At 40.4% G+C, this 14,795-nt stretch overlaps 1 long non-coding RNA gene across 4 annotated transcripts in view; it reads left to right on the forward strand.

Moving 5' to 3' along the window:
- The window catches only part of LOC127050249 (uncharacterized), an 81,963-nt gene that overhangs the window by 30,663 nt on the left and 36,505 nt on the right, over nt 1-14,795 (forward strand). For 2 of the 4 annotated variants that reach the window (XR_007774165.1, XR_007774168.1), the window contains exon 3: nt 2,181-2,222. The exons of 1 other annotated variant lie outside the window; for it this stretch is intronic. This is a non-coding gene — a long non-coding RNA (uncharacterized LOC127050249). Of the gene's footprint in view, nt 1-2,180; nt 2,223-8,944; nt 9,076-14,795 lie in introns of all 4 variants that reach the window. One more of the 4 variants, XR_007774167.1, reaches the window with a different exon arrangement.

Raw genomic sequence — 14,795 nt, forward strand, 5'->3', positions numbered from 1 at the left:
AAGCTTTTGTTGGCTAAAACCCACTTCATCAGATGCATGCAGTGGAAAATACAGTAGGAAGATATACACACACACACACATATATATATATATACACACACACACACACACACACACACACACAGAGGACATGGAAAAAATGGGTGTTGCCATACTAATTATAACGAGAGTAATCAGTTAAGGTGGACTATTAAAGTGAATGAATTTTAGCCTCTCATATGTCTGTAATTAAAACACACCTTAGGCCAGTTCACAACAATACATACAAGACACTTTTCTTTTCATACATAGCACCATGCATATACATTTAGAAACGACATGTCAGACATAAACCCTTAATCAGCTGCTCACCATAAGAGCCTTGCTAGTTCCAGCACCTACAGTTATTCAGTTCATAGTCTCATCTATACCAAGTCTTCACATTTTCATTTAAATTACCTTCAGACCATATTCAGAGTCTGTGCCTCTGGTGTGCATGTCCCTGTTTGCACATGAATTTTCCTATATAAATAGGCATTTGCTTGCCTTATCTCCTTTTTCATAGGCAAATGCTTAGGAGAACATATGCACACGCAAGCAAACTGACTCCCAGAGCTGGTCTGTTTCAGTAGTGGTGGAAGATGATGAAGAGTCCATTTGCACCTGGTTTCTTGTCCTGCAAATAAATATTTCTAACTGATATCTGTCTGAAATAATGCAGACATTTTACTTGATTCTTATCAAAGGAATCAAGAAAATTCATGTTTTAGATTTATCATTTTGTGCTTGTTTTAATAGAGAAATTAATGGTATCAGGCTAGAGTTGATCTAGACGTATCTATTTATTTTGTTTAGATTAAACACAAGGACTGTGTTATTATTATGTAAGTGTAAACAGTGCCTAGCACAATGGGTGCTTGTTCACAGATCAAGGCCTGTAGGTGCTAACACAGTATTATTAATAAATAATAATTTCTTTGCTCTGTGGCAATTATTTTTGCATTGATGAAAAGTTTATAACTAGTGCTGAGAGAAACCAGAATTTCTGATGTGTGAGAATTTCTGATATTCGACATTTGTTGTTTGTCCCAAATTGGGATGAAATGTTAAAATATTGAAACTTTTTTTCTTTTTTTTCTGGATCAAAAAGTTCTTTAAAAAAATTCAGTTCAGAAATGTTTAGTTTCCATTTGCTGAGCCAAAGTGTAAGGTTCTGTTTCAGATCATTTTGACAAACTGCCAAAGGTGCTGCAGTACCTCATGGGAGTTGTAGTTCAGATCCCTCATGTCTTCATTCACAGCTATGGACTGGGCTAACATACTACATTCATATGAATCCCATGATGCACAATGCAATTTGTTTGAACTGAAGACTGCTTTGCACCATGGAGATGAAGCCCAGCCCATAGGAGAGAATGGGGGCATGAAGCACCTGAACTATCACTCTCAAGAGACAGCACAGCACCTTAGGCAGATCTAGTTTAATGCTGAACTGGCTCAAAATGAAATGGTTCCATTTAGTTCAACAAACCAAAATGTCTTGATTTGCATTGAACTGTTCCAAAACAAAATATTGTGCTTCATTTTCTCCGATGGAGAACTTTGAGTTTTGTAGAAACTGCACTTGTCAACAAAAAATAACGTTGACAGAAAATTCTCAACAAGCTCTAGTTATAGCCTTAATGATGAAGATGCTACCATAACTACATTATACTCTTGTAACCTTTTTTTTTTTTTTTTTTTTTTGAGGACAAATATTTTAGTCATATAATAAACCTTGGGCCAGATTCTCAAGCTAGTATCAATCATCATAGCTAAGGATATAGTGCTTGAAATGTTTTGTTTAACGTACGTATGTGAGTGAAGCATTTTCCTTTCTGAGAGCCTTTAATTAATCTTTTAGCCCAGCTTACCTTGCTTACATCTAGGAAAACAGGAGGAGATAAGTGTCCCGCTCCTCTTAACTTTCAGTGGGGACTGGCACCTATCTTCCATTTGTGCATTTTGAAAATCTCCCAACATTGAATTACTCAGCTGCTCTTACTCCCCCCAAAATGAAATGTGAACACGTGTATGTGCATGACTGAAATGGGTTCCTTCCATGAGGCACTCGGGATTCTCAGTGTGGGATATTGGAAATTGCTTTAAAAATAGAAGGGGAGTTGTTGTGGTTTGTTTAATTTATTTATCTTTCTTTCTAGAAAAGCAGTTATAGGTCACTTAGCCCAGAATCCTAGGGGAAGGTAAGTGTTTATTTATAATTTCCTGCTCTCACAGTACCATAAACATGCAAGGTGCCTTATAATACAGCTAAAAATGGATACTGTTTAATCTTATATTCAGGTCAGTGAAGTGGGCCCTTACTCCTACACAGTCTTACTGAAGTCAGTGAGAGTCTAAACTGGTATCTGCCCACATGGATCTGAATGCAGGAAGGGAAACTAAATGAAGAGCAGAGCAAACAGGATGAGATGGCAACACAGGGAAGGGGAGACAAAGGGAAAAACTTGTGAATTAGTCTTGTTTAAAACAAGCTTAAAACAAAAATGCTGTGGGTCTCTTCACCAGTACTGGAAAGGTGGAGGAGGAGGAAGAGTTGTTGTTGTTGTTAGTATGTAAAAGTTTGTCTTAAGAACGGCCATACTGGGTCAAACGAAAGGTCTGTCTAGCCCAGTATCCTGTCTTCCTACAGTGGCCAATGTCAGGTGCCCCAGAGGGAATGAACAGAACAGGAAATCATCAAGTGATCCATTCCCTGTGGCCCATTCTCAGCTTCTGGCAAACAGAGGCTAGGGACTCCACCACTGCCCATCCTGGCTAATAGCCATTGATGGACCTATCCTCTATCTAGTTCTTTTTTGAACCTTGTTATGGTCTTGGCCTTCACAACATCCTCTGACAAGGAGTTCCACAGGTTGACTATGCGTTGCATGAAGAAATACTTCCTTTTATTTGTTTTAAACCTGCTGCCTATTAATTTCACTTGGTGACCCCTACTTCTTGTGTTATGAGAAGTAGTAAACAACATTTTCTTATCTACTTTCTCTACAGCAGTCATGATTTTATAGATCTCAATCATATCTCTCCTTAGCCATCTCTTTTCCAAGCTGAAGAATCCCCGTCTTACTAATCTCTCCTCATTCGGAAGCTGTTCCATACCCCTAATCATTTTTGTTTCCCTTTTCTGAACCTTTTCCAATTCCAATATATTTTTTTGATATGGGGCAACCACATCTGCACACAGTATTCAAGATGCGGGCGTATCATGAATTTATATAGAGGCAACATGATATTTTTTGTCCTATTATTTATCCCTTTCTTAAGTATTCCCAGCATTCTGTTCACTTTTTTGACTGCCACTGCACATTGAGTGGATGTTTTCAGAGAACTATCCACAATGACTCTAAGATCTTTCTTGAGTGGTAACAGTTAATTTAGACCCCATAATTTTATATGTATAGTTGGGATTATGCTTTCCAATGTGCATTACTTTGCATTTATCTACATTAAATTTCATCTGCCATTTTGTTGTCCAATCACCCAGTTTTGAGAAATCCCAGCACAGCACCCCAGTGTCCTGCTTGGGAGATGTGAAATGGAGCATAGCCAGGTTCCTTAAGTCCACTAGTTTGTATGTTTTCCAGGCTGTGAGGTGAAATTGCTACTTCAGTCAGTCAGGAGCATACGTACACATCACTATAGGCAACTAAGTAACTAGTTAACAATCTAAACTCAATTTAGGGAATTATTGAACCAGTAACTCACGTCTCAACTTGTAGATCTTCAAGTGATTACCTGTGGTGAAATGTTCTGTCAAGAACAATTCAATAAGTTCAGAACCGTTTTCTATGGAACCCAATGACTCAGCAGCTGGCATCTAGTCACTTCAGAACACACCCAAACAGGAGCTGTAGCAAAGCCAAGACTTTAATGCAGGGAAAACAGATTTAGACTTCTCTCTATCCTCTAACTAGGGACTCGATCCTACAAGTACTGAGCTCTCTGGCCCCGAGCCAGGAAAGCACTTAAGAAAGTACTTAATTCAGAGTAGGTGAGCAGCTCTAGAGATGGTGTCATAATTAAGCACATGCCTAAAGGCTTTGCTGTATCGGAGCCAGAGAGCTCAGCCTCAGCTAGGATTGAGGTCTAAAAACTGCATGGCTGAGAGTACAAATATACAACTGTGACTTCAAAACATTCAGGGACAGAAGCACAAATTTATATTGTTTTTCTTTTACTTGTCCCTTTTAATGACCCTGTGATGCTTCAAAAACAGGGAATCTATTTTCTCCACTTCTGAACTGAATATCTGTTGCCCCTACATGCCACTGAGGTCATTCAGGGGGATATGTATAGCTGTGTTCACAGGCTTCCTTAAAAATTATTCTGTTTAGGGAGGCAATGGCATCTAGAGAATGTTAGAGCTATAAATGCAATGACTGGCCTAGAACAGGGTGTAACTACTGCAGGTGGGACAGCAGGAAAGGTTCACCAGAGTTTGAGACATTTGTATACAGAGCTTTGTGTCAGCCAGCCGAAAACTGTAGATCCATCTACAGAGCCCACTCTGAATATCTCCAGATGACCATGCAGTGAAGATACAAAGTTTTAATTCAGGATAACCGCTAGAAACAACCAGTATTTCAAAGTTTAATACTTTGGATTTACACCTGTGCCTCTGAGGCTTTCCCCATTGTCTTGATGCTGCTGCCAGAAATCAAAGCTCTATGCCACACAGGTGTTGCCATGTGTCCCTGTACAACCTCTCCATGACTGGACTTCCTCATGCAGCAGAACTACATTTCTCTTGTCTTTCAGGCTTCTCAGGAGCTGGAGGATTTTAGCCTGGGGAAAGGAATACTTGTGCAGTAGAACAGGAGTTCACTTCCTGCAAGACAAGAACCCACCACACAAGTAATTAAATTTTAGACCCAAAAAAAAAATATGGCCCCACTCACTCATCTGTAATTAATCTTAATTAAGATTAAGAAAATAAACCTCTCTTGCTGCAGGAGTCTACAATGATGGTTTTGGTGCCAAGTATGAGGCCCACAAAACCTAATGTATGGAGCTGGATAAGGTTTAAAAATTAAACTGAACCGTTTAGTAACAACATCTCTAAATGGCTCTGAATCCAATGACGTAGAACCAGACTACACTTTTTGTATAGCACCTTACTACTCAGGTTTCCCATTGACTTCCACAGTTCAACAGCATTTCATTCACAGAATTAAAGCTCAATTACACACTTAGGGTCAGATTTGCAAGTGGTCAGCACCTACATTTTATGGACTGTGCTTAAGCAAAAAGAATAAAAAACCACAACGCCCTTAACAAGGCACCTATCAACAGAACCACCTTGTCCTCACAGCATCATCTTGCCTAGCTCTCCAAATGACCAAGAGAACATTTATACATCTGTGTGGTTTAAGCTATTGTATCTAAACTAGCTTCAGTGGGACCACTGCTGGAGTAAGGTGTTGCTATTCAGCATGAGTAAAGAGATCAGAATCTGGCCCTTAATGTTTACTTAAGTCTGAGTCCTTGTACCCCATGGCCATACAGCTGTTTTCTCAGGCATGTAGGGAAGAAGCCAGGCTGATGGTGTGGGCTTATGGAACATCTGTTGATTTTTTTCTTTGCCCAGGTATTGTCCATTAAGTGTGTTATCAGTTATGAATTCTTTTATATGAAACACTGTTTAGTTGGGATAGGCATGAAAAAGTTGAAATAAATAAAGAAAGCACACAGAGGATTCTGCTGAACTATCTATGCAATGCATTGCTGACTAAAGCAAAAGCATTATAGATGAAAGACAGAGAAACACGCACATGCCTTTTACTAGCTGTAGGAATTTGAGACAGTCTGATTTAAACTGTGGCACAATAATTCTTACCACTCCTCCTTATCAACAACCGGCAGGTGAAGCTCCTCTTCTTCCTCATGCTATTGTTTATTATTATGGTAGCATGTAGAGCCTCCTACTGAGATCAGGGCTCTGTGGTGCTGGTCACTCTGCAAACACAAAATAAGAGAAAATTCCTACCCCAGAGAATTTACAATCTAAATAGACAAAACAAACAAAGGATGGGATAAAGAGAGTATTATCATTGCATCCTCTGCATGCAAATCCTCCTGTCTCCTTGCATTCTACATACAATCCCTCCCTCCACCCCCTTTCTCTTTCTGCTTTGTTTTTTTTTTCCTCTCCCATGTATCAACAAGGCCAATATCTGGCCTGGTGTCCTCCCCCTCTCTCTCTTTCTCTAACCATCCATAAAATGGCCATTGTTCTGGGTTTGACTGGAATGCCCTTTCAGATAGGGGCTTCCACATTTGAGTTGAAGGCCTGCCAATGTCCAGCAGCCACTGGTTTACTGCAGATGCCAGTCCCAGAAGGTCTCTGTGGAGCTCTAACTGTTCTGCTGGAGGAGTCGATCTTTCCTTTCTCTACATTGTTGGCTCAGCTGCCTGTGCTGCAATGTATCTGCTGATGTACAAGTAATGTTTGACTGAATTCAGGGTGTGCCATGTCCCAAAGGAGTGTGCCATGTCCCAAAGGAGGCATTTTCAGGGCTAGGTCACATAACTTTGGAGAGGTAGAAAAGTAAGTCACAAATGAGGGACGTCTGGGTGTGATGCTGTGGCAAGTGAGCAAAAGGGGGTTGGAGGAATCTGGGAATGTGCTAAGCATAAAGGTAGTAGTGAGCATGGCAAGTGCTGCTTGTATGGGGAACACAACCACTGCTTCCCATTGCTCTTCAGTGTCTGTGCTAAACCCCAAATACCACTTTATACCCTTGCTTTTTAAACTCATGTTACTTTTTGTACATACAGTGCCTTGCTGAGAGGTTGTGGGTTACAAAACCCCCATTATGGCATTGCCAGGGTTGCCAATGGCTTATAGGTGATGGTCTGACTTAGAAAAGGATTTGTAAGCCAGGCACATGCATGACTTAACGTCTTACACAAGCACTGCTGAAAGAAAATGGATTCCGCCTATTGTGCAGCAGGTATAATGGGGCTTTGGTAATAACCCAGTCCCATAATTACCTCTCTCTCTATGCCAGAAATAATTTGGCCAGGCAGTTATTAGCTTCCTCCAGTATGTGGATGGCACTTCAATATTTGAAGACTTCAGTAAAGTTAGATGTTGATTTTTAAACACCTGTGTCTTTATGAGGGCTGTTTTCTGGGAGATACACTGTGCTTTTATTCTGTCATTAGTCACAAATATCATTTACGCTTACTGACTATGGCTCTGGTTTTATCACTTCTTGCCAAAGCACCTTTGTGTTAGAAAGAAAATTGACACCTGACTGCAGCTTTATTTCCTTGGCCCATTATCTTGCTTTTCCACTCTCCATTGTGAAACAGATATCCTGTCCTCAGATTTAAGTTCCTGTTCAACAGATCTAAATAATAATCATGGTCACTCACCACATTCAAACTGGTCTGACTCTTTGGGATTCTTATGCCCTGCATTGTAGAATGTTCATCCTCACCTCTGCAGATGTGAAACCCCTGCTGCTCCACTGCACTGGGAGACAGGCCAAGAGGAGCCATGCATCTAATCATGGGTTTTATACCACATATACCACCATGGTATCTGTCCCCTTGCCTGGTGTGGCAGACCAGAGAAGGGCATAGGGTTATGGCTAGTGGTTCCACCAGACTCATCCTCTTGTTGCCCCTGCTTCCTTGGAGTGTACAAGGGCTAAAACCACTACTACAGCTCATAGTCTAGCGTGGGGCTGTGTCTACACTATCCTGTGACCATAGGTCTGAAGGGGAAGGATTCCCCTGGATCCACTATACAAAATCCATTTATTAAATACTTTGATTGGGGGATAAAAATCTGTCTCTGTCTTCTGCAATGTGTTCATTTTTAAATCAGCCAGGCTAATAAAGACACTTTCCCCCCAGGCTCCACATCCGTCCAAAGGTATATCCAATATCTCACAGTAACTGTGAGCTACAGAGACAAGCTTATGCATGCACTTCGGGGAGTTTTAATGACATCCATGGTAACCATGCAGTGCTGGATTAAGGTATAATCTAACTAAGCTACATCGTAGGGCCTCTAAAAAGGAAAAAACTGACTCTATTTCAAATGTTGTCAGAATCGGTTGATAAATAAAGGAGATACGGGAAAAAGAAGATTTTCTCTAAATATAGACATTTTCATTCAAATATGACAAAAAATATACACATCTGGCTACACAATACTCTTACCCTCCTCTTACCCTTGACTAATTGTTCATTATTGACAGGTGGGAGGCCAGGGCTGAGAAAAAAGGATAATTGCACTTATAAAATTAGTATTTCTACGAGTAAGTCTGCTATCAATCTCCTAAGGCAGCATTTTGTTGGCCAGCTGCTACTGGTGAAATTCTGACCATGACTTCATAACTTATTTAAATAAATAAATAATCTCACTGCCAATAAAATCAGGAAAAAATGTCAGGTCGGAGACGGCAGCATCATGAAGCAATCCTGCCAAGCTCATACTCGTATGTTAGTGTGTTCTTTCTTCTTTTGATCTATATTTAAGTACAATTGTGTGCTTTCTGCTTCATGTGCTGTCCATGCTTCACATGATTGAATTTGCAGGTGATTGTCTTATGGACTTGGGTCAAGTGGATCTTGAGGAGGATAAATTTTGTGTTGGCTTCCCTCCGTCAGTTTCAGGAACCTTCACAGTAAATATCAGAGAGTGCAGACGAAAGGATAAATAGAGGGTTTTGAGAGATGTGAAGGAAGATATACATATATATCAAAATATTCTGAGTACTTGGTGAGCAAGTTATTTCAAACTCTGTGTATATATGATGTATAGGCTATTAAAGCCTATAATATTCATATTTGCTTGAATATAGGCTAGTTTTTCTCACTTTCTCAATGCTTGTCTAGAGATTACCAGTCTTTTTTTCTGGTAAATTCTTTCTTTTTCTTTCGCACATAGAGCTTGTTGTCAGTCTGTGTGTCCGAGGTGTTTACTAGAGATTCATTAGTGGTCCTGGGGGAGACAGAGGATAGAGAAGTGAACGTGAGGGGGGGAGCCTAGAAGAAAGACTGGAATTTTCTGCTCAACAGGTTTGGAGTGTGCAAGATAATATTTTATTATAGGTTGTATGCCATGTAAAAATTCTTATATAGACTTATAAATCACATATCATATGCATAATTAATTATATTTTTATAGTATGGCAAAAGAAAATTCCCAAGAATTCATTGTTTTGTAGTGAAAATTAAATTGGAATAAACATTTGTAAATATATTTTATATATCGTCTGGATAAACTTTGTATCTCGCTAAGAAAATTAATCAAACTTTTTTTATTTATAGAAAAAGAAGGATAATTTTCCATATTCATGGTGTAAAAAAAGTTATGTATTCTCTCTTGTTTTCCTGTGAGAACATGGAGAAAATAGCACTAGCTTTCACAGAAATATCCTGATAAAAAAACACAAGTTTTTGGAATATATATATTTGTTGTTGTTTTGTAGATATATAAATCTCAATATTTATAATATAAAATTATTTTTTTACAGGTTTCAATAAAAACTTTCTGCTACTAATTTTAGTAGCAATATTAGGTAATTCAGTATAACCTTCTATAAAAACAAAGCAAATCAATTTATTGGAAAAATACAACATGCATACAATCTTCTGATGGTTTCTTATTATCTGGGTGTAATTCATATCAATATAACTAACAATTGAGATTTAAGCTTGTGGGTTATATGCATCCTATATCCTGTATTGCCTCTTGTATCCTCTTTTGCCATCTTATATCCTCTAAGAGTCTCATTGCGTATTCAGACAAGGAATTCCACAATTTAGATGCCCGAAAAGAAAAGAAAAATTTCCTGAGAACTCTTCCAGTAAATTGTATTATTTACTGCATTTTTTTATTTCGTATTTTTTATATTGTTTACTTCTACTTTACTTACATTTGCAATTAGTTCAAAAAATTTGTCTAAAATTTATTTCTGTCATGATATCATCATTACAGAGAGGGCTGCTGAAAATGAAGATTGTTCTAATTTTTACAACTTCGTGTTTGTATATATGCAAATATAAAGCTTTCGCGTTTATATATTCAATGTCCTTTCTGTGAAAATAATAAATTCATTTTTTTTATGGTATGGGGCCTCTTACACTCGACATGACTTAGAGACTCAGAATGTCATAATCCGGCCCTGTAATCACAGCAGCGAAATGGGAGTGCTTTGTGACTTTCTCAGAGATCTATCATGTGCCTATAGCCTTTTCCATAGTTCTCCTGAACTGTGTTTTATGTATGTAGAAGATCAGAAACATTTTAACAAACCCTTCCTCTATTTATCATCATGTACCAAAGATTATCCTACTTTGCAGCATACTTTATAACAAAATTTACATTTGTTTAGAGTCAGCAGTTTAAGGCAGAGGGTCTTTTAAACTGTAGGTGAGTCCAGATGTGCACAAATGGTCTTAAATGTTTTAATTCTTTAAGTTCAAGTTGATAGCTGAGCTGTGACATTGTCAACATTATCAGTGAGAGGAATGAAGTCGGGGGAGGAAGGGGGCATTGAAGCAGTGTAGAGATTAGGATGGTGCAGGCTCTTCCTCTTTGTCAATTTTACCCCTTTAGCATATGCTCTGGCACAGCTACTGAAGGACCAGCATTCCCCTATACAAGGGCAATTATTAATGTAAAGGATTCTTCAAACAATATGATTTTTGGTAATTCAGTTTAATTGATAGAACTTTGACAAAGAATGAGGTTTTCAAAATGTAACTTTTCTATGATCCCTCTATGACTAAGGGATGATCCTCAAAGGGTATGTCTACAGTATGAAATTAGGTCAATTTTTTAGAAATTGACTTTATAAAGTTGATTGTGTGCTTCCCCACTAAGCTCATTAATTTGGCAGTGTGCGTCCACAATACCGAGACTAGTGTTGACTTTCAGAGCATTGCACTGTGGGTAGCTATCCCACAGTTCCCACAGTCTCTGCCACCCATTGGAATTCTGGGTTGAGCTCCAATGCTTGAAGTGGCAAAAATATTGTTGCGGGTGGTTTTGGGTACATGTCATCAGGCCCCCCTCCCTCCATGAAAGCAACAGCAAACAATTGTTTCTCGCCGTTTTTCCTGGGTTACCCGTGCAGACAACACAGCACAGCAAACATGGAGCCCACCGTATGTCTCCTGGGTGCTGCTGGCAGACATGGTACTGCATTGCTACATAGCACCAGCTCCTTGCCTTTGCAGCAGCAGATGGTGCAGTACGACTGCTAGCTGTTGTCGTCGTCTCCTGGGTGTTCCTGGCAGACCTTGGTGAGGTCGGTCAGGGTGCCTGGACATAAATGGGAGTGACTCCAGGTAATTCTCTTCTTTAAGTTTTGTCTCATGGAGATGCAGTGCTGCTTGGAATATCATGCGAGCTGGAGGCTTCTGCCTCAGGCTGCTCTCCCAGTCAGCAGCACTGCATGGTCCCACCTACTCCAGCCTACCCCTTGCTCCCATGGCTGATGAAGCCTGGACAGTAGTAAGAAGCAGTTCAACTACAGGCTGAGCAAGTGCAGAATGGTGGTAGAATGTGCATTTGGATGTTTAAAACCGCACCGGAGCAGTTTACTGGCTCGGTTAGACCTCAGTGAAACCAATATTCCCATCGTTATTGTTGCTTGCTGTGTGCTCCACAATATCTGTGAGAGTTAGGGGGAGACATTTATGGCAGGGTGGGAGGTTGAGGCAAATCGCCTGGCCATTGATTATGTGCAGCCAGACACCAGGGTAGTTAGAAAAGCACAGCAGGGCACGCTGTGCATCAGAGACGCTTTGAAAACCAGTTTCATGACTGGCCAGGCTACGGTGTAAAAATTTTTTTTGTTTCTCCTTGATGAAAACTCGTCCCCTGGGTTCACTCTGTTTCCCTGTAAGCCAACTGCCCTCCTCTCCCTCCTTTGATCACTGCTTGCAGAGGCAATAAAGTCATTGTTGTTTCAAATCATGCATTCTTTATTAATTTGTCACATAAAATGGGGGGATAACTGCCAGGGAGGAGGAGGGAAGAACAAGGCCACACTGCACTTTAAAACTTACTGAATGCCAGCTTTCTGTTGCTTGGGCAGTCCTCTGGGGTGGAGTGGAGTTCTGATAGCATGGATTCCTCTCCCCATACAGTGATCAGATCCACTACCTCCTGTTCAGTCCATGCTGGAGCTCTTTTGCGATTCTGGGACTCAATGATCACCTCTGCTGATGAGATCTGCACAGTCACCTCTGAGCTCGCCATGCTGGCCAAACAGGAAATGAAATTCAAAAGTTCACGGGTCTTTTTCTATCTGGCCAGTGCATGTGAGTTGAAAGTGCTGTCCAGCGTGGTCACAAAGGAGCACTCTGGGATAGCTCCCGGAGGCCAATACCATTGAATTGTGTCCACACTACCCCAAATTCAACCCAGCAAGGTCGATTTCAGCACTAATCCTCTCGGAGGGGAAGAATGCAGAAATCGATTTTAAGAGCCCTTTAAGTAGACAAAAATGGCTTCATCGTGTGGACGGGTGCAGGGTTAAATCCATCTAGCACTGCTAAATTTGACCTAAATTTGTAGTGTAGACCTTTTCCCTGAGTTCACAGAGAAGTGCTGACAGAGCAGACCCATAAGAGCAGAAAATTGCACACCTTCCTTTCTCATGTCATAAATGTGGAAGAAGGGAAGCAGGGCCATCTGTGCCCTCCTCCTTCTTCCCTATAAATACCCACCACTCCCAGGGCTGCTTCACCAGACCAAGGGAGTGGGCTCTGCTGCTCTCCAATAGATTAAACAACCCAGAACTCCCTTTCTGCCCCCATGCTGCCCCCAGTAGTGAGGGACAGGCTCCAGGTTCACCATTCCCCCTGATGCTGATTCTTCTAGTTGTGGGCATGGGAGGTGGGGAGAAAAAAGTGTTTCTCAAAATGAGGGAAACTGACTTAGCGGCTTAAAGGGGGAAAGGGGAGGTCAGTGCACTGCAGGAGAGTTTGAAAAGGAATGAATTGGTTCAGAACTGAGCCTGTTCCACACCAGCCATCCCAGACTAGCACCATGTTACCACCCTTGTCTACGGAATTTGTCCTGAGACATTGCTTTCACTTACCCCACACTAAACTCTGGAGACCATAGTTATGTACGTCACCAGACTGCTGGCAATTCGCATGGTTAAGAAAACACCTGTGTGCACCTCTGCAGGCAGAGCTACAAAACTCAGCACTGAAATGAGGCGTGCTTGATCCCTTAGGGTCTTCTTCTGGTGTGACAGTGACATCTCTTCCATACTGCTGCAACTAACACCTCCACCGTTCAGTCTGACTACACCAAGCACAGTGGACAGAGCGGGAATGCATGCAGTTAATACTGGAATTAAATATTTGGAACACCACACAAACAATGGCAAATTCTCTTAGGACTGGTCTAGTGTGTTTTAATGTAGAAACGGGGCTAGGGAATTTTTAGTGTGAACCAGTTAGTGTGCAGCACATTAGTGTGCACTAGAATTTACACATGAATGGTGCTGACTAGTGCACTGAATAGACAAGTCCTTAGTCACTTTTACTAGTTATTTTGGACTCCCCCTTACTGAACCATTCCTGCAGGCTGTGCTAGGAGCCTTAACTCTGTATTAATGAAGTTTTGGGACATTCAATTCAATGAGATTGAAAGGTGACCTATTTAAAACTGATACAGGGAAATATTTGACCAAATGCATAGTTAACCTGTGGAATTCAGTTCCACAAGATCTATTACTGCGTCCAGGAACATAGTAGGTTTCCAGAGGGATTGGATATTTACATGGATAATGAGAACATGCACAGGCACAAAAGTAGGATACACGTTTTTTTAACCCACACCCTTGCTTTTTGGGGCATAAGTCACCCACAAACTGAACGGTGAGGAAGAAACATCCACTATGAACAGGTTATTCCATGGTTGTCCACTTCTCTCCTATCTTCCTGCGAAACCTGGGTATTGGCCACCGTCAGAGACTAGGTTCTAAACTAGATGGAGCCCTGTTCGGTATGGCAATTCCTATGATGCTGCAAGTACGCCACCTGCAAAACTCTCATTACATCTGGTAGAAGGTCCATGTGTGGAGAGATTGAAGGATCAGGCCCAGTTATGTCACAGACTTGAAATATAGTCTTGTAATGAGTTCATAGCTAGGAATACGTGATTTCCCACCCCCAGTATTAGTGTCTTTCTCCTATGGTGATTGATCGTGTATGTGTGTGTGAGACCCAGATCTTAGATCATTTAATTAATCAGAACGCTAACTATTCAGGCCAAGACTGGTGAAACTGTTTATATGTTTTAAAAAATTGGTTTCCTGCTGGCTGGCTGGAGAATTGTTCATTAAATCACAGGCAATAAACTGCTTGCCAATATTTTCATTCATCCTGTCATCTTATGCTACAAATTCATACTTTTTATTTACAAATATCTGTCTTTATTTTAAATACCCTCTAATGAATTGTTAAGGCATTCCTGCATTAGCATACTATCACAGTGCTTGCAAATTTAATCTAGGACTTGAAATATATATAGCTTCTTTCTTTAAAGTGTAGGAGATGAAGTTTACACAGTTTTGCTATTACTAGTAAATAATAAGCTGCATAAGCAAATGAAGGCCATTATAAATCTTGTTTCATGGACAGTTTAGCTTTAAACAAAAGGATTTCTTCACACTGAGCCTCATTAGTCTGATTAACGGGTTGGTAAAATGAAGCATGAAAATGAAGCATGACATTGACATGTATTGATTGTACTAAATGTGTAAACCGTG

Source organism: Gopherus flavomarginatus, chromosome 4, assembly GCF_025201925.1.
Source record: "Gopherus flavomarginatus isolate rGopFla2 chromosome 4, rGopFla2.mat.asm, whole genome shotgun sequence".
Lineage (NCBI taxonomy): Eukaryota > Metazoa > Chordata > Testudines > Testudinidae > Gopherus > Gopherus flavomarginatus.